The 15010-nt window shown below is 36.5% G+C and overlaps 1 long non-coding RNA gene across 1 annotated transcript in view; it reads left to right on the top strand.

Annotated features, from left to right (window-relative positions):
• Nucleotides 1-15010, top strand: part of LOC106035338 (uncharacterized) — a 36607-nt gene that overhangs the window by 20861 nt on the left and 736 nt on the right. Inside the window, exon 4 of the long non-coding RNA XR_010830452.1 lies at nucleotides 14460-15010. This exon is cut by the window's right edge and continues 736 nt beyond it. This is a non-coding gene — a long non-coding RNA (uncharacterized lncRNA). The remainder of the gene's footprint in view (nucleotides 1-14459) is intronic.

Raw genomic sequence — 15010 nt, 5'->3', positions numbered from 1 at the left:
CATTCTTATGTCCTCAGCTCCCAAAGGAAATTTAAAAGACTTTGCTATAAAACTTCCTCTTGAGCCTTTGAAACTCCTTTTCTAAAATAATGTTTTAGAAAATAAGAAATTAATATTGCTAAGTTTTCACCTCAATCAATAAGATCTGCATAGTCTTCAGATGAAAGTTTAATGAAGAAAAAGATAGTTTTTTTGTTTTTTGTTTTTTTACTTTATCAAATAGAGAAGATGAGAATTCATTAATCTTATTTTTGACACTTTTGAAAACTTTGGTTTCATCAGGTGAGTTCTGATCAAGTCTCTAATCATAGTATCAAAAACATTGCTTAATAAGTTAGATGTTATAGGGAAATTTCAAACTGTGTTGATATACTCAACGATTTTGAATGCTCTTGAATGTTGTTTTGAATTTCACTCAACACTGTCACTTTCTGAATTTTCTTATATAGATTTTCTTAAGTCTGTCAAATACTTAGTACCCTGAGCTTTCTTTCCAATTCTTTTCCCTTCACTGTACTGCTAGTAAGTTTTGCTAAAGAAGTTGTAATCTGGTTGTTGATATGGAGTTTTATGTATATTTTAATGAAGTTTTGAACTCTTTAATAATAAAGTTCTACCAGAAATTTGGGATTTATGATAAAGTAACATGAATGATGTTGGAAGGTCTAATTATTGTAATTCCCAAGACTGGAAAATATAACTAGAATGTACCAGTTGTCATCTCACATCACTCATTAGGAGTAATGAGGTATTTTAGGACTGATAAAGGATTTTAAATAAATCTTTTCAATCAAGACGAAAAATTGAACACAGTGGCTATAAAAACCTTTTATTTCAGAAGTAGTGGACTTTATCAAACATAGAGGTATCATCCAGAATGTCCAAAGGAAATTGTTAGAGGACTCTGGAAAACTTCAAAAGTACAAGTGACAATCCTCTCATAATCTTAAGAAAATTAAACATAACAACTTGGACTCCTACAGTAGTTTGCAAAGCCACATGCATTGCATGCTGCATTAAGGCTGAGTACAGTCTTCCACACAGTGCCTATGACAATACGAATAAATATGGTCCAAGGATTTTTTATGTAATCGAGTGTTTCTTCTGTCCCAACATAAACTTGTGTTTCCTTTGTATACTGCAGAAGAGTTGCCTGTTGGTTGTGCAACCTCTGCTTATTAAGTACACAACCATATGTACTGAATCTCCATTGCATTTTGCCAATGCCCTAGTGTGAGAAGGTCTCTTCAAAGTGTTTGCAACACACTAAAACATTCCTGTTTTTTTCCCTTTTCACATATAATTTTCTCTTGAACTTCTAATTTGATGTGATGTACTCATGATAATGCTGACCAGGACAGACTCGTCCCTGCTGGCCTTTTGTTATAGTACACAAATGATCATTTTTACTTAAAGTGTCTTAAAACTCTGCACATGAAGAGCCACATCCTCAAGACCACTTAGTTTTTCTGAAAGAGAGTCTAAAAATTGAGCTCCAACAGGCAGGAGTGCACTTGAGGTGCAAATCTAAAATGACACTGAGGTGACCTGTTGAAGTGGGTTTACATGGCAAGGTTTTGGTAGTGGGGAGCTGCAGGGGTGGCTTGTGAGAAGAATCCGGAAGTTGCCCTATGTTAGATAAGGGCCATGCTGCTGGCCAGAGTCAGGCATTTCCCTGCGGCCTGCGGAGAGGCCCCTGGTGGAGCAGGCTGTCCCCCTGCAGCCCATGGGTCCCACACGGAGCAGATCTCCACGCTGCAGCCCGTGGAGGAGCCCCCGGTGGAGCAGGTGGAGGTGGCCTGGAGGAGGCTGCGGCCCATGGAGAGCCCCCGCAGGAGCAGGCCCCGGGCCGGAGCTGCAGCCCGTGGAGAGGAGCCCACGCAGGAGCAGGGGGTCTGGGGGGAGCTGCCGCCCGTGGGGGACCCGTGCTGGAGCAGTTTGCTCCTGGGGGATGGACCCCGTGGTACGGAGCCGTGTGGGAGTAGTTTTTGAAGAGCTGCTGCCTCTGGGCAGCCCCCGCAGGCTCAGTTCGGGCAGGACGGCATCCCGTGGGAGGGACTCCATGTGGAGCAGGGGCAGAGAGTGACCGTGAGGGAGCAATGGAGGTGAAGTGTTAGGGACTGGCCTCAGCCCCCATTCCCCTATTCCCCTGTGCTGCTCGAGGGAGGAGGTAGAAGAGGGTGGATGGGGGGAAGGTGTTTTTAGTTTCTTTCCTTTGTTTCTCACTTCTCTAGCTTGTTAGTAATATGCAATAATTTTTACTAGTCTCCCTACACTGAGTCTGTTTTGCCTTTGACGATAATTGTTGATTAACGTCCCTGCCCTTATCATCCCTGCTCTTATCAACCCTTGAGCCCTTTTCATCGTATTTTCTTCCCCTTTCCCTTTGAGGAGTTGGAGTGAGAGAGCAATTGTGGTGGAGCTCAGTGTCCCACCTAAGCAAAACCACTACACCTGTAACAAGAATACTGAGATTGTTATGAAGTATGAATGGAGATGTGTATGTGTAAATTCCGAAAGAAACATCACAACAAGGGTTAAGAGACTGAACAAAAAAAACCATTCACAACAATAAAATTGAAAAATATTTTTTTTACCAAGGCCAGAAGGCCTGCACTCTGTAAGACTGCAGCACAGACAACTTGTTGGCAGAAGGCACTACATTGTGACAACAGGAGGATGAAAACAAAGTTCCAGTGAATCAAACATGCCATTATTTCTCCTATTTGCCCAAATGGAAGACAAGCTGTAACCGTAAAGATGTGTATGGATTCTAAAGAAGGAAAAACAAGCAATGAGTAGCAACCTTGCCTAATATTTATGGATATTAATATTTTTAAAATATCTATTTGTCTATCTATCTTTACTTAGATAAGTAAAATTCTGATGCCAAAGAATCATATAAGTAACTGTTGGCATATAAAAGGTATTATAAGACCAAACTAGTTTGTCATTACTAATCAAAAATACTGCAGGAGATGTGGTGAGGAGGCAAAAGCTGGCATAAAAGTGGTCTGGGCCAGATTATCTGAAGCCCTGTCTTGTTGCTTGTGAAGATTGTGTGAGCATATATCTTTGAAATCTCTTTGAAACACTGCAAAACAAACATCACATTCTCCTTTCATAAACTCTACAGTGAGTCTTGTTACACTCATTTCCTTTATCACAGATGCCCAGAAAGGGAAAGGGGAACTGTTTAAACTGGCCAGGCAGACTGATAAGTAGAGCTTCTCAGATGTTCCTGCCAACATGGTTAAAAGAGTGTCGAACTCTGTCCAAGTCTCTCACCCCCAAATCCTCTAGAATAAAGCATCAAAAATGGCTAACTGTTTACTTAGTTTCATAATAGGACTTGTCACATAAGTAACAGGCACAGAGCACTGATGTCACTCTTACCTAGGGTTGGTCATGTCTAGTTGCTTTTTGTCCAAGGTCAACTCCAGTGAATATGCTGGGGAAATATCTACTAGAGAAGACCTTCTATTTAAAAATAGTCAAACACTCTCCACTTGTATGGTAAACATCTGTTTTAACAATATGTCACTACAAAGACCGGAAAAATGTGTAAATACTACCAAACAAAACTAAAGTGCCTAAGGATCTTAAATACATGAAAGGTTAGACAGAAAATAAGCAACATTTTTTCAGGATCTCAAGAGGCACGCAAATTTCCATAAATTCCAGTATCCATTTCCCATAAAATATGAACTACTTGCTAAACTTGTATTGCTTCATTTATTCAACATTTCTGGCAATATTTGCTTATGTTTGAAACCCATTGTCCAATTTCATCAAAGGTTGCAAAGAAGAAGTTGTCTTAAAGACAATTATATTTCTGCAAGCTTTGTAAAGCAAATAGCTAATTATAAGAGTTAATTAACATTTGACTGTCTGGCAGTATAGACTTTGATCCTAAACTCTCTTCAACCTAAAATTTTCATAGTCCATTCTGAGATTTGAGGAATTGTGTATGACTTGTTTTATAGAACCTTACTTTTTATGTTTAAAATGTAAAAAGAATTACAGTAACTTTTCCAGATATTAATTTTCTGATCATTTGTTTCAGTGACACATCTTACTCTTTTGCACTGTCTATCTGAAGTGATTCCACTGACTTTTGCTCTTCTGATTTAAGTCACTAAAACCAAAATCTGAATCTGGTCCATGGTCCCAACAGTGACATTTGAAAAATATATTTTAAGCAAGATTCTGTACCATGTAGAATAAATTCCTAGTATTGTCCCTAAATTTTGTATTTGGTTTTGAGGTTTATATGTGTTTAATCACTGAACAGGTTTCAGGAACTCTTTTATTTACTTTATTCATCTTTTATTAAAAAATAAAAAAATAAATAAATATTACATATAAAATATGGAAATGGAAGTAAAATCTTAGGAGGGAATTAGAAACCCTAACAATTCCACTTTTTAAAAAATGGCAAAAAAAAAAATAGTGTGCAATTTCAGATAATTACTTGTAATCCTTAGTAATCCTCCACAGACAGCATGAACTGGCAGTCATTAGTATGCTTTGAGCTTTTTATTTTGCATACACACCAAGATATGTAAAACATCAGTGTCCTTGCTGACTTTCCAACTAAAACATGGTAAATAAGATAAGATAAAATCAAATCAAATAACTGTTCAACTTCAGTTAAGAACTGGGACAAAAATGATTACTCAGTAACATGAAGCAATAACTTTTTTTCTTCTCAAACATTTAAGCAAAAATAATATGCATACATCTGTTTGGAGGGATTTTCTTTCCTATTTCAAATCCAATGGATAATTGAGTGGTTTTTGTTCTGACAGTTCTGAAAGAAAGAAATTCAGGCCAATGTAATTGATTCAGCTTGGGATTTAGTCTTTTGCATTTCTTGAAAATAAAATAATAATAATAATAAAAAATAATTAAAAAAAAAGATAAAATGAAGAGAAGGTTATTGTCTCAATTCCGTATACTTTAACACAAGCAGGACTAAAAATAATTAGTATACCTTTCAGAATGAATTTCTTCATGCCGCCTATTACAAACCTTGTGATTCAAACACTCAGCTGGAAAGGGTGGTTAAGGGTGGAAAGGTGGTTTCCAGGTTCTGAATTAATAAGCATTCAATTTATACAAATTAGAACAGCTTTGCATCCTGGGCTGCTCCATAACTTGCAGGCTAAGGCATTTTGCTGAGAGAGGAAAAATTTCTGATGAGACTTCTGTTGTAAACCAGGCAGAGATAGAACTTGACTGTAGCTTGTCCCTTTCAGTAAATTTCCCTAAGTCCTTAGTAACTTGTTTTGAATCTGTGGAATTACATATGGATCCCAACACAGCTCTCTGCAGACCAAAATCAGAACATGTCATTTGGGAACTGCTAAAGCTATCTTCTCTAATATTTCTGAATGTGTTTTATTTTTGTTCAACTGTAAATATTTGCTACACTCAATCTGAATTTGTGAGTAGTTTCAGCTACTAGGGAAAAGTTTGGTGACTACTTTATTCCTTTAAAAAAATAATAAAATAAAGATCTTGTTTTGATTACAATGTACTGCATAGTCGAGGAAACCAAAATTTCCTAATACGGAATGAAAATCTATTAATCTATCAATCACTTCAAGGCTTGCAAATGCAGAGACTGAATCCTGCAAAACCCTGTTCAAGTAAATCTTCTTGTGCACCCTTAAAGACATTATTAACATATCTATTCTATTAAACTAAACCTTGCCAAATCCTTACTTATACCATTAAGTAGTCAGATTAGTCCTCAGCATAATTTTGGCCTGAGTAAACCAACACAGTCCCAGGCACTTTCTAGGCATAGCTAGAAGTGAATATGGAGGACAAGAGAATTTACAGTTACTAGTTTGAATGCAGATGCCATATTCTGAAGGGTATGAAACTTCAGTAATGGCTAATTAGATAAGGCTTATTTGTGCCAGTTGGCCTCAAAGTCAGAAAGCAGGTCTCGACATGGTTTAATTTACTCTTACTGATATAGCTATAAGTCCCATTTTCTGTGAACTTACCTTTTTTATTCCTTAGAGAAAATAAATTTATTTAGTTGGGAAAGGAGGAATTTGGCCATTTGTATTGGATTCCTGAAGCACACCTGTTTCATCAGAGTAATAGCAATTAAAACAAATTAAAACAAAAAAAAAAACAAAAAGCAATTAAAACTTTCTGCAGTTGCACACAGTCTAAGCCATCAGGAATGCATTGGATTGATTGCAGAGTGCATCACTACTGTAGAACTTACTGAACACACCTGATGCAATTACAGTACTTTGAATTGGCAGCATGTATATTCAATGTCCACATGGTGTGTTCAGAATGTGATAGGTTCAACTGCTTACTGCACAGTTTCCAGCATGTTCTGCTTGGGATCATGGAGAAAGCAGAAGAAAGAGGTTTGGTGTTCCCTGACTTGAATGTTTAGAATACAATTTAAAAGTTAGATAATGAAATAGCCATGATGCAAAAGCTGTCATTGACTTCAATGAGATCAAAATTTCTTTCTTTCTTGTATTGCAATTGTTACAGCAAAATTATGCTGAGCTATATATAATGCCTTAACTTAGTAGGTTTTAGTAGGTTTTAGATTATGGTGACAGAGAAAAAAAAAAAAAAAGAGTTTGAAGTAGAGGAACTAGATAAGGAGAGTGTTCAGGCTATGCCACTGAACAAATAGGGGAGAGACATGTAGTGTAAAAAGGTATACATGCATGAAGAGGTAGGATGTCTCATCACTCAGAGCCACTTCAGAGTAGCTTATTCTGACTCAAAGAAGATGAAAAACAATTATAGACATTGGCACTTAAGGGGTTATAGAATAGATCATATAAAATATAGTGGGGTATAGAAAATGATTTTCAAAACCGCATATGAATCAGCGAACATGAGTATAAAACAAGAAAACCAAGCTTATACTCTGAGTACATATTCATCATCCATACAATATGAGTGTATATCACTTTGTCACTTGGAATTACCTCTATATATGATTTTTTTTTCTTATACTATATTAAGTAAATTATCAGTCAAATATTTCTTTAAAAAATGTAGGATATTCAGGGTAACTTAATATTGATGAGATCATATTCACAGCTGGATACTTCCACGCAGTTTAGATTAATTCTCACAACAAATTATTATTTATTTTTTTTTAATGAACACTTTAAAAGATCTTTAAACCTTTGTTAAACCAATTTGAATATGAGGTACTATCTAATAGGATGCCGCTATTAGACTAAGGTATTTCAGTATGCTTATATATCATTTGCATTGCTGAAAATATATAATTACAGAATGTTTGAAGATTATAATATTAATTTCTTCATTGAAAAAATACTTGTAGTGTAGTTCAATATTATTACACAGAATACTGCAGAAATCACAAAGGTATTTCTTCTGATGTTTTATTATTTCAAAGTATATCTGCTTGCTTTGTCAGTCCTTTATAGCACTTAGAGCTGCTGAAAGTGTTTTTTCTACAGCTGCTACATATAATCAAGTTCCAAATTTGAGTTTGACATATCTTTTCACAGACATAAAAAATAAAGAAATAAACAACAACAAACAAAGAAACAAAACAAAAAAAAAACTGTGTGTATAATGTTCTGTTGTGGAAAAATATTAACATGCAGAAGATTGCCTAACATTTGTACAATGGTCATTTTTTCCCTTTGCACATTTATTCCATGTTCAGTAAAATTATGCGACTGGAATGTGGTAGTGAAATTTAAAGAAATCTGTTCTTTATTAGGTCAAATGAAAATAAAATTCTCCAGAAGTAGGCAGAAACAGCTTAAGCAAAGGAAAGCTGACAGACTACAACAAAAGATGGAATACATTTCTACTTTATAGATGGAAAATGACAAAATTCATTAGATAATAGTGTTTACACAAAAAAAAAAAAAGTGACTGATTGCAACACATAAGAAAATGGAGGGAGTTATTAGAATTTTATAACATATTATCATTTTTACTTTTATTCCTGATTGCTTGAAATTGCTGAAATTTTAACTTAAATTGTCTGTATTTTCATATATTGGCTTTGTCTAATTAAGTAAAAATTGAATGTGCTTATAAAATTGTGAGTAGCTTGTCTCAATCATGGTATTTTTTACAACAATTAAGAAACATACGGCAGTAAAGATGCTATTTTAAAAGGAAGAGAACAGTAGACTAGTTTACTAACCTTTCATTCCAGGTAGCGCATTTTTTAGATAGCTAAGGTTACAAATAAACATTAATCTGATAGTATTCTTTTATTCCTCAGTAACCTGCTTTATGAAAGGCCTTCAGGATTTGCATTCTTCAGGATTTGTAACTGGCATTTCCTGCTCACTAGGCTTTCAGAACATTTTAATAGCATTATTTTAATATGTATTTTTTGAAGGACCTCCAGAAAAGTCATTCAATGCAATATATATATTCAGTCTTATTTGTGTGTTAAAGCTTAGAAATTGAAGTCACTCTGGCTTCACTTTGACTTTCCTTAAAGTTTTCACTTGGAAACAGAGGTTTATAGGGCATTCATCAAGTGTACACACAATATTTGTGTCCTGTGAGCTTTCTAATTAAATCATACTTACATTGACTTGTGGTGCCTAAATGTGTTCTGGCAAGGTAGAGCATTTTGCCTGTGTTTCCATGGCTAATATTAAAATTTCAAAAATCCTTGGATTCATATACTGTAGACTATGTATTGTAATCAACTAAGTCTAATGGTCAATAAGCATTATAAATAATGGATCTACCTTAGTCTGCACATGTATTACACGCTTGTGTTATATTTTAGTAATTCACTTAGTGACTTGCTATCAGGGGGTAAATGTTGTGTCTTCATTCGTTATTTTCCAGTAAAATACTTGTTTTGAATTAGTATAGGAATGACTGACTTGTAATACTGCAAGTTAACACTGCAGTTCTCCGTCAACTCAAATTAAACATAATTGCCAGTGACCTCAGTTCATTATCACCTATAAAGTTAAATAGGTAATAAACAGTAATTTATCTCATTTTATCACAGTAAATAAAAAAATAAATGCTCAAAATTTAGTGTGCTTTTTATGACAACTTCAACTAAATTCTCTACCCAGAATACTGTTGTTTGAATAAGGCTGGCTACCCCCACCTAGTGGGCAAAATATTTAATGAAGCACTTAAAGAGGACTGCATACACTTCGCAAAACTGTGTGACAGCAATTGTTCCTATTATAATTAAATAATGTATATAACTTACATCTGCATGTATTAATTAAGTCAGTCTCAAGGGTTATTTTGATAGCTGTGATTTAAGGTGGAGTTTAAATGGTCCTAGTTAGCTTTATTGTACATTGTAGTTGTTTCAGCTTTGCGGAACTCATTGCCGGAAAAAACCTGCAGGCTTTCTCCTAAGACTTATCACACCTCTGCAGTCAGCAAATACCTATAAAGGTTTTCCTCAAGCTGTTTCATTAAAGGAGTGTGGAAAGAAAGTTGTATCAATAATGCCTTTCAAGTACTCTTTGCTTCTTTCTACTACTGAAATTATAATCAGAGTATCAGAATGTGCCTTATCTCAGTGATTACTTCTCATCACTTCTGGTACAAACACTGCAGTACAAATGAGTTATAGGTTAGGAGCAGCCTATTAAAGTGGATGCAACCGGCACTGTATGGCTATAAGGAAACTAGAGATGTGGGCATCTCTGAAATCAAACTGGAGGTGACTGCATCCACTTTGAATCCACAGTGTAAAAATATGCTTTCAAAGAAATAAGCAGTTCTTACTCTCTTTGAAATACTGAGAAGAAAGGAAATGGAGGTGGTGTTTGCTTGTTCTGCGTTGTATTTAGATCACTTGTGCAGCAAGTGAGACACCCAGATTTGATTTTCTCTGTTTATGGAGTGTTTTAAACTGCTGAGGCGGTCACTTGTCTTTCACTTGCTCTGTGTCTGGGCTTCTGAATCAATTAGTCCTGGCTGCAAAGTAGCTCAGCTTCAAAAGGATGAATGAGGAAGATGAGGAGTAACCCATAACCTTATGATCATGCTATTTACGGCAATATCTATTCTAATAAATTCAGGAGGACCAAGGCATATGGTCTGATACTAGCACCTTTTCATTCACGCTGTTCAACCATCAGCATGCTTTCAGCATAGTTTTGGTGCGTACCAACCAGTACCCTCCCAGGCACAATTCAAGAAATAGACAGAACAGGGTTTATTCCAGTTAAACAGTATGAATGGGACAACAGAGAGGGTTTCACCACGAGGATATGAGGTATACCACACCACTTACCCTTGTGGTCCTCCTGCCTACTATTTACTGGTATAGAATAGCCATTGGCACTGAAAGCTGAAAGTTCAGACCTTTCCAGGTTGAGGAGGCCTGAACCATGTACTATAATGCCCACAGTGTGCTTTCTCTGGTAAACCAGTTTCCAGAGAGGTAGAGTTTTTACCTGCTTGTATTCTAAGTGAAAAGAGTGACCTGTGCATATGAACCAAGATGGAAATTGAAAACCCTAAATCCCAGTTGCACAGTAGCCACTGAGAAAGACCCTGCAGAAAGGCACTTTCAGATGTATCTCTGTCTTTGATGCTTTTTATTCTTCCTGCTGAGAAAAGCATCACAGAATTCAGCATTCTGGTCAGTGTTCTCTGCACCAACCTTAGTCTAAATGCATCCCATCCTACAGGGGAAAGTACAGAGAGACTTTTACACCTTAGTGAGAATAAACAAACAAACAAACAAACAAACAAATAAATATTTAGTCCCAAAGTTATGTCTTTAAGTTACAGATTTTTTAACTCAAAATGTAGCAAGACTTAAGTCTACTTCTTCAGCTTTTTAAGGATATTGTAAATATAGTGCCAGGATATAATCTTGAAGATTAAATGGTGAGAATATAAAGATTTAAAAAGTCATATTTTTTAATACTTAAGTATCTAATGTCTACTTTTAATATTAACGAAGTGTAGAACAAGTGCAGATTCCCAGAGCCAGTCTTAATTTCTAATGCAGGAAATATATTTAAAAGAACAGAAAAGTGTTCAAGGCTTACTTTTTTTTTTTTCCATTTTTATTTATCATTTTCAGTCATATATTACTTTAATGCATACTACAAAACTGAAAGAACACATTTAGCCCATTAGGGATAAGCAATCTGGGATAATGGGTGTTCAGTTTGATGAACAACAATATAGGAACTAAAGAGAATATGCAGATAAGTGGAGGGGCACAAATCTTATTCTCAGAGTGAATATCAATCATATTTAATCTATTTTTGATAATGCCTTTATGATTAATAGATTCATAGAGTAAAAAATACTAATATACAAAATTTGCTTTTGTGACAGAAGCTGACAGTAGTCATCTGACAAGACACAGATTGTTTATATATATTATCTTGCTTTTATTTATGTATTCATGACTTTTTTGAAGTTCCTCCTTTCCATGTGTGCCAGGATTTTGCTTTGGAATTCTGCCCATCTGTTAAAACTGAAAAATAAAATTTTAGGCTACATTTGTACCTGAAGTATACCTTTGATATTAATGTGAATAGTTTTTGTGGTATTCTGTGACTATACAATAAAAACTGTAGAATTAGTATAGTTCCTAAGGATTTTTCAGCTATAAAAATGCTGTATTTCCCCCACCCCCACCCCCGCCACCATCATCCTTCCAGCTTATAAAACATATATTCTCATGAAATAACAGGAAATGCTTGTCAGTGGAAGGACAGCATAAAATCTCCAGGTAAAAATTTAATTAAATATCTTTTCTTACTTTTGATTTGAAGAACTAGCAGTCCCAAATGTCTAATTATGCTCTAAATACAATCTATGACCTTTATAATGGTAAATCATTTAACACTTAAGGTTTAACCTACTAATCATTAGTAGATGTCACGCACAATTCTAACACGTATAATGTGCGTTATGTGGACTTTGTCGAGACTTTGGATGCAAACTCAATATAAGTTGAATGTATTAAAGAAAAACACACCAAAAACTACTTAAGAATTTTATTTTTAAATAGAATTGTTATTTTAAAATAACAAAACCACCCATATAATCTGTCAAAGTAATCTGACAGTGAGAAAGCAACATCTTTTTAAATACTTTGTCTGTAACCATTGAATGCCAGGCTTAAAAATACTGAGGCTTTTTCATGTTACATCCCTTCTCAAACTGCAGACCACTGTTCAGATACCATGAGATGATTTCATCAAGAAAATCTGAGTCTCCCTTCCTATCAAGGGGAAAAGGATCTTTGCCAAGCAAAGAAAACTACTTATAGTAACAATAAAGAATATCTTCCTGTCTAGATTGATTCAAGGAAGATCCTACAAAAGCTAATGAATTACAAGGTTTTTGTCATACAACAGTGTGTATTTCAGGCAATTTAATTCTTTTGAAATGCAGTCTTTAAGGAATGGGAGATTTGATTTCAAAAAAAAAAAAAGCTCTCTGATTTTTGTCTCATTAATTTGAATGCTGCTTCTGATACTTTTCAGAAGGCTTCATAGTCACACTAAAAAAATAGGTTTTGCATAACTTTTTCAGTACATATGTACTGTGGTGAATGGAATATAGGTGAACAGGATACATTAGTTTTGAACTACAGTAAGGCTAAGATTGGAAGTTGAAATCTGAATCTCTGTGTACCATAGATTACCTTTATCCACACACATTTGGAAACTCATACATCAGAAGACAACACTGCAGATTAAAAAAAATAAATACATTTATAATCTGGAAGGTTATTGTACAACTATTTCCTTATTCATTGAGAAGGGAAAGTATATTAAATACTGTGTGTTCTGCACTTTAGAGGTAGAGCAAAAACAGCCTGGTATATATTTCTGTTGTTTTGCAATAAGTATGATAAATCTGCTCTCTCACACAATGCTTCTCAGCTGATTTTAATGCGGCAGTCCTATATTTAGGCGACTTTCATCCATTTATACCTACTTACCATGATGTCACCCTTAAGCCACCTGTGATCTTCTCATGAAGGTTTATATTCGTAGAATCACGATTAGTATGTATTAGTAGAATTACGCATAAATCTGAAGTTTCTTAGAATTCCTCAAGCAGCTTAAGTCATTTTAAAGCCATGCTGCTGCTGCTAAAGATAGACCACCCACATCTTGCAGTTTCCCTCAGCAATACCTTCCTTCCACTGCATGCTGGCAGCTGGAAAAAAAAAAAAAAAAAAAAAAAAAGCATAAGGAAAGTAACAGAAGAGCACACAGACAATGTACAAGACACAGACTGGAAAGCAGCTGGGTGGACACTTCCCAGCCAGGAACAGGAAGCCAGAGCACCACAGTAGCCCCAGCCTGGGCACCAGGTTCCTCCGTGGGGGAGGCTAAGTGAGGCAGAGCCATGTCCACAGCTGGGCCTGGCTCAGTGTGGTCCATGGCTTTGCAGGGCAGAGCTGTGGGGAGCTGGGGACCATCCCTGCTGCGGCCTTGTTCGGACAGGGGCTGAGTGTGCTGGGGTCCCAAACCATGAGAAGGGTGACAGTAGCCCTGAGGAGGATAAGTAGGGAGAGCCAGGGCTGTGGGGGCTTGTGAGGTCCTCTCATGGGCCCTCGTGAGTGCAGTTTTATCTTCAATAATTGTTCAGTGTGTAAAATTGCCAGTTGTGCAATTCAAACGAGGGAGAAACCCAAAAAGGTAGAACCTGAACAACGCTGTGGTTCTTGTGTGTGATCTGAATTCAGATTTTTACCAGCGTGGGTTTTATGAGGAAGTACATTCACATAATCTTATTTGCCAGAAGGAATTATGAAGATGTTAAAATATGTTAAATAGCTTAACATTTTCCATTGCTTTTTTACCATTGGCATTAGATATTAACTGCCCTTCTTAAGACTGCCTCAGCGGGTGAGACCATGAGCCTGTGGCACTGGAAGCCTTTGGGCTCTGACTGCTGAACAGCGCTAACTAACTTGGTGCAGAACAGCTGGCAGAACTGCCCTTCCTGGGTGCCCTTCCTGGGTGTCCATCCTGGACCCTGCAGCACCTCCTTGTGCCTCAGACTGCCCACCTCTCTCTTCTTGCTCTTCCACAACATACACTGATTTTTCTTTCCTGGTAGTATGGTGCTGCTGTGCCCAAGCACACACTATCTGCTCAGGACTGCATCAGCATCAGCAGCAACACAAGGTTTACCAAATAGATGAATTTTAAACTAAATGTATGCATTTACTTGGGTGGAGGGAACGTTAGATTGTTTTATTATAAATGTTAAAAGAAGGGGGAGGAATGCAGGAGCAGAGTTACGCTATTGTTGGGCAGGTTATATTCTTTCTTATTCCTGATTGGAAAGGGATGAAAAAGGACAAACAAGAGGGAAAAAATGGAGACTCGTTACATGCCCACCCAGAAGGAAGACAGAAAAGTGAAAGCAAAGAGTAAGTAAAGTATTAGGCTATGAGTTTCTTCTCTGTTTTTTTTTTCTCACAGAAAGGGAGCCAGATGAGGTAATGCAAAAAGCAGCAGCACCAATTAACCATAAAAGAAAAAGTCCTGGCTGTAGTTTGACCTGAAAATAATGACAGGTGATGTAGACAGAGTTCAAGGCACAGAAACAGCAACATCCTGGAGGTCTAATGTGAACTACCACCATGGGGGAAATGTCATAGGAGACATATACAAATAAAGAGAATCAAGAATCTGTGGCTATGACAACTTTCTTGGAGTATGTCCAGCAGCTTCCTTTGGGCTCAGTAAGTTCAAATAGTAAACCTTGCTGTGCCTGGACAGGCCAAGCAGACTCCCAGGGGCTCCTTGAATTTATAAGACAGAGGGAAAACAGAAGCAGTGTACAACTCTTGTAAAATCATAGTCACAGTCAAAACAAAGTATCAGTATCTTTTCTCTAGATATATGGCTCTTCTGAGGTAGCAGTGGGACTTTATCTCAATGCAGTTAACATACTGAGCTGCAGGGTGGAAGACCCAAGTTTAGATCGCTGTTCTGAATCAAAGGTCGATGTAGTGTCAGGGTTGGTCTAG

Source organism: Anser cygnoides, chromosome 3 (genome assembly GCF_040182565.1).
Source record: "Anser cygnoides isolate HZ-2024a breed goose chromosome 3, Taihu_goose_T2T_genome, whole genome shotgun sequence".
In the NCBI taxonomy this organism is placed as follows: domain Eukaryota; kingdom Metazoa; phylum Chordata; class Aves; order Anseriformes; family Anatidae; genus Anser; species Anser cygnoides.
The sequence above is the reverse complement of the archived record's forward strand: the minus strand, read 5'-3'. Positions and strand labels throughout refer to the sequence as shown.